The following is a 5,851-nucleotide window of genomic DNA, read 5'->3' on the forward strand; positions in this document are numbered from 1 at the left end:
CTCGCCCACAGACAACCTGCCAACCTGAAGCATATTCTCACCAACAACTGCACACCGCACCATAGTAACTCTAGCTCAGGAACCAACCCATGCAACAAACCTCGATGCCAACTCTGCCCACATATCTACACCAGCAACACCATCACAGGACCTAACCAGATCAGCCACACCATCACCGGTTCATTCACCTGCACGTCCACCAATGTAATATATGCCATCATATGCCAGCAATGCCCCTCTGCTATGTACATCGGCCAAACTGGACAGTCTCTAAGGAAAAGGATAAATGGACACAAATCAGACATTAGGAATGGCAATATACAAAAACCTGTAGGAGAACACTTCAACCTCCCTGGCCACACAATAGCAGATTTTAAAGTGGCCATCCTACAACAAAAAAACTTTAGGACCAGACTTCAAAGAGAAACTGCTGAGCTCCAGTTCATCTGCAAATTTAACACCATCAGCTTAGGACTAAACAAAGACTGTGAATGGCTTGCCAACTACAGAACCAGTTTCTCCTCCCTTGGTTTTCACACCTCAGCTGCTGGAACAGGGCCCCATCCTCCCTGATTGATCTAACCTCGTTATCTCTAGCTTGCTTCTTGCTTGCTTATATATACACACCTGTCCCTGGAAATTTCCACTGCTTGCATCCGAAGAAGTGGGTATTCACCCACGAAAGCTCATGCTGCAAAACTTCTGTTAGTCTATAAGGTGCCACAGGATTCTTTGCTGCTTCTAACATTGCAGTTCTCCTCAAATACTTGCTGAATAATTACTGTGCACTGTTGTTGGTCTGGAGCTCATCTGAGAGCACGTTATTCAGGTCATTCAGTGTATGAAATTCAAGATCCGAGGGTTAGTTTCAAAATCAGGGCTTTTGGGTCCTATTCCCACTCTGCCACGGGCTGGCTGTGTGACCTAAGACAAGTCAATTCTCCTTTCTCAGCCTTAGCTTCTCCCTCTTTCAAGTAGGGATAATAATGATCCACTCCTACCTACCTCACAGTGGGTGGAGGATGGGGATCCACTGGAGAGTGTCACCAGGAGTAGTGCATAAAATGAGGTGTCCTATCATGTTTACTCAGAGCAGATTATGACATAATAGAATAGCGGAAATATTCTATTTTATTTGTATTTTTTTATTTTGAAACTGTTAAAAGCAGCAAGTACTTAGCTCAGACTGAAGCATCTTATCTAATGTTTGAGATCTCAGTGTCTGCTCTTTGTGTGCGACGAGACAATTTAACACACTGTTTCAAACAGGAGATACTTTTGTTTTGCAACAAAATATTTTTGCAAAGAACTTGCCTCTCACTTGTTATGATTTTGAGAAACAAACTGGTTTAGTCTGAATGGGATTTTCTGACAGAAACGATTTCAATTAAATTTCCCCACCATCTCGATTCCCGGGCTCTATCCCTGCCTCTGAGGGTTTTTTGTCTGTTAGAACAGGAGTCAGGACTGGTGGCTTCTCTTTCTGGCTCTGCCACCACCTTGCTGTGTTGGCCCTTGGGTAGGTCACTTCCCTTCTCTGGACCTCAGGCTCCTCCCCATCTGTTCAATGGGAACAGGGACAGTTCTCAAACTCTGGGTGGTCATGAGCCTGAGTGAGATAAAGGGCATTAAAGCCCTGTGTGAAGGAGAAAGGGGAATTTCTCAGGGTACGTCTACACTACGGGATTATTCTGATTTTACATAAACCGGTTTAGTAAGCAGATTGTATAAAATCGAGTGCACGCGGCCACACTAAGCACATTAATTCGGTGGTGTGCGTCCACGGTCCGAGGCTAGCATCGATTTCTGGAGCGTTGCACTGTGGGTAGCTATTCCGTAGCTATCCCATAGTTCCCGCAGTCTCCCCCACCCCTTGGAATTCTGGGTTGAGATCCCAGTGCCCGATGAAGCAGAAAGCAACGGCAGACAATCATTTCGCGCCCTTTTTCCCTGGATTGCCCTGGCAGACGCCATTAGCATGGCAACCACAGAGCCTGTTTTGCCTTTTGTCACTGCCACCGTATGTGTACTAGATGCCGCTGACAGAGGCGATCTAGCAGTGCTACACAGCAGCATTCATTTGCTTTTGCATGATAGCAGAGATGGTTATCAGCTGTTCTGTACCATCTACCATGCCATTGTAAATTAGCAATAAGATGACGGTTACCAGTCCTTCTGTGCTGTACCATCTGCTGCTGTCATAGGTGCCCCTGGCTGAGATCGGCCAGGGGCGCAAAAGACAAAATTGGGAATGACTCCCCGAGTCAATTCCTCCTTTATGGTACCTAAAAATAGAATCAGTCCTGCCTAGAATATGGGGCAAGTGTACTAGAGAACCAGTGTATCAGAGAACCAGAGAGCACAGCCGCTCCGTGTCAGATCCCGCAGAAATGATGAGCTGCATGCCATTCACAGGGGGTGCCCCTGCAACAACCCCACCTGTTGATTCCCTCCTCCCCCAGCCTTCCTGGGCTACCATTGCAGTGTCCCCCCATTTGTGTGATGACGTAATAAAGAATGCAGGAATAAGAAACAGTGACTTGTTACTGAGATAAAATGAGGGGAAGGCAGCCTCCAGCTGCTATGATAGTCCAGACAGGACATTAAGCGGTGTGGGGGAGAGGAGCCCAGCATCCCGCTGCTATGATAGTCCAGGCAGTACAGAATCTTTTCTTTACACATGAAGGGCGGGGGCTGATAGAGCTCAGCCCCCTGTTGCTATGATGAAGATGGTTACCAGCCATTCTGTACCATCTACTGGGAATGATCAGGAGTTTTTTACCCAGGCGCCCCCAGCCGACCTCACCGGAGGCCAGCCAGGAGCACTCACGGGCTGATGATGAGGACGGATACCAGTCCTATTGTACTGCACCATCTGCCGCAAGGCTGATGATGACGATGGATATCAGCCATATTGTACCATCAGCCACCAAGGAGGGGGGGCGAGGATGCTGCCGTTGACTGCTGCAGCATCGCGTCTATCAGCAGCATTCAGTAAACATAGGGTGACATTTAAAAGAGTCAAGAGAGGATTTTTTTTCCCTTTTACTTCTGCGGGTGGGTGAGGGGGGTAAATTGACGAGCTATGCCCTGAACCACCGCAGACAATGTGTTTGACACTGCAGGCATTGGGAGCTCAGCCAAGAATGCAAATGCTTTTCGGAGACTGCAGGAACTGTGGGATAGCTTGAGTCCTCAGTCCCCCCTCCCTCCCTCCATGAGCGACCATTTGATTCTTTGGCTTTCCGTTACGTTTGTCACGCAGCAGTGTGCTGAGTCCCTACTGTGGCCTCTGTCTGGAGATTTTTTAAAAAGGCTTTGGAAGTTCGTCTTCTGTAACGGAGCTCTGATAGAACAGATTTGCCTGCCCATACAGCGATCACATCCGTACGGTCCATGCTGGAGCTCTTTTTGGATTTTGATTTCGGACTGCATCGCCACCCATGCTGATCGGAGCTCCACGCTGGGCAAACAGGAAACGATATTCAAAAGTTCGCGGGGCTTTTCCTGTCTACCTGGCCACTGCATCCGAGTTCAGATTGCTGTCCAGAGTGGTCAGTGGTGCACTGTGGGATACCGCCCGAAGGCCAATACCGTCGATTTGCGGCCACACTAACCCTAATCCGATATGGTAATACTGATATTAGCACTACTCCTCTCGTTAGGGAGGAGTACAGAAACCGGTTTAAAGAGCCCTTTATATCGCTATAAAGGGCCTCTTAGTGTGGACGGGTGTGCCGTTAAATCGGTTTAACGCTCCTAAAACCAGTTTAAACACATAGTGTAGACCAGGCCTCAGTGTTTAGCACCAAGGAATTCTAAAGTTTGCTAAAATGTCTAGTCTGCGGAAACAAGAAATAGTCAGGGCCAAACTTTTTAACCACTATCTTTTTTAAAGCCCATTCAGGGATGTGAGTCCCTGCCTTTTAGGTTCCTGCAGTTCTTTGCCAGCAGGAGAGAAAAGGTTCCTGCCTCCATTTTTGTGGCCTTAACAAACCAGGTGCTTTGCCCCAGTTCTCGTCTGAGATCCCTGAAAAAGAACATCTTCCCATCCATGAACAAGACAGGACCTATCTTTAAAAGAGGAACAACGAGAACCCTGGGACTTACAGACTAGCTAGCCTCACTTCCACAACTGGAGCGATACTGGAATACATTCTTAAACAATCAGTTTGTCAGCAGCACCTACAGGATAATTTGGTTCTTAGGACTAGTGAGCATGGATTTGTCAAGAACAAATCATTCCAAACCAATCCTCTTTCCTTCTTTGGCAGGTTCTGGGCCTAGTGGAGGTGGGTAAACAATAGATGGGATCTATCTCGGTGTTACTAAGGCTTTTGACACAGTCCCGTAGGACATTCTCACAAGCAAACGAGGGAAATGCGGTCTAGCTGCAATCAGTGTAATGTGGGTGCAGAGCTGGTTGAAAGCCCAGACTCCAATAGCCCTTCTCCATGTCTGGTTGTCCAACGGAGAGGGTGCACCTAGTGGGTCTGGCAGGGATCATTCCGGGCTCCGGTACTATTCAATATTTCCATTTGGAAAATAAAGTGGAGAGCATGCTTCTAAAATTTGCAAATGACACCAAGCACTTTGGAGCACAGGATTGGAATTCAAAACGCCCTTAACAAATTGGAGAATTGGTCTTCTTGAGCCAAACTCCATGGCTGGGCCCCTCTCTATAGACAGGGCTAAAGTGAAACCCCAGAGCCAAACACTCCTCCTCCTGGGCAATGCGCTCCGACCTTGAATGGTCAGATGCTGCTTAGCACTGTCAGAGCAGCTTTGGCTGGGGGATTCTCCCAGCACTTTCTAATAGCAGGAAAGTATTAAATCCCCTCTTGACTGCTGGGGACAGAGCCCTAGAGGAGGGAGCAACTTACCCAAAGTCCCCCAGGAAAAGCAAAACAACCAGCAGTGGAACCAATAGGAAACCCAGCAATGGAACTCAGGAGTCCTGACTCCCAATCCCCTGGTCTGGTCACTCCAGCGGAGCACACTCCTTCTCAAAGGCAGGGGGAGCGGCCATGAGGGCCTGCTTGTTATTGCCAGCTGTGGGAGGGAGTGTGCAGCAGTGGTTAGCGAAGGGGCCTGGAAAGAAGGACTGCTGGGTCCCATCCATACTTCTGACACTTGGCGTGACCCTGAGCCAGTAGCTTCCCCTCCCCAGGTCTGTTTCTCATCAGTAGGGGTGGGATCGCAGTCCCGACAGCCCAGGGGGGTTGGGAGGCTCCAGGAAGGTGTATAAAGCGCTGGGATGTCAGGATCCTGGAGGCCCTGTCACCCCCACACTAGGGCAGTGTTCAGGGCCGGCTTTAGGAAGTGCAGGGCCCAATTGGAACATTTTCGGCAGGGCCCCGGCAGGGATGACTAAAAAAAAAAAAAAAAAAAGTGTAAAAAAAAAGGTCTTTCATTTCTTAGCAACCGGTTCCCTATAAAAAATCTGATTTAAGGATTGTGCCATAGTATGTATTTTTTGTACCAATAGAGCCTGACATGTCTGGGGAAATACTGGTGTATGTTAACCCTACCTAAAGTTCTTTTTTAAAAACATGGGCCTGAACTAGAAAGGAGCGCCGTTTCACATATGTGGGTCCTTGCCACTTCCTGGGGGTGTGCTAAGGTGACCAGATGTCCTGATTTTATAGGGACAGTCTCAATTTTTGGGTCTTTTTCTTATCTAGGATCCTATTACTCCCCACCACCTGTCCGGATATTTCACACTTGCTGTCTGGTCACCCTAGGGTGTGCATATGTGTGGGTCCCAGCTGCTCCATGCCCCCCTCATTGAAGCAGGTGTGCAGGGTTACTGCCCTGGGAACTGCAGGGCACCAGTGGACATGGGGCTGGC

The sequence above is a fragment of the Mauremys mutica genome, chromosome 1, assembly GCF_020497125.1.
Source record: "Mauremys mutica isolate MM-2020 ecotype Southern chromosome 1, ASM2049712v1, whole genome shotgun sequence".
NCBI lineage: Eukaryota > Metazoa > Chordata > Testudines > Geoemydidae > Mauremys > Mauremys mutica.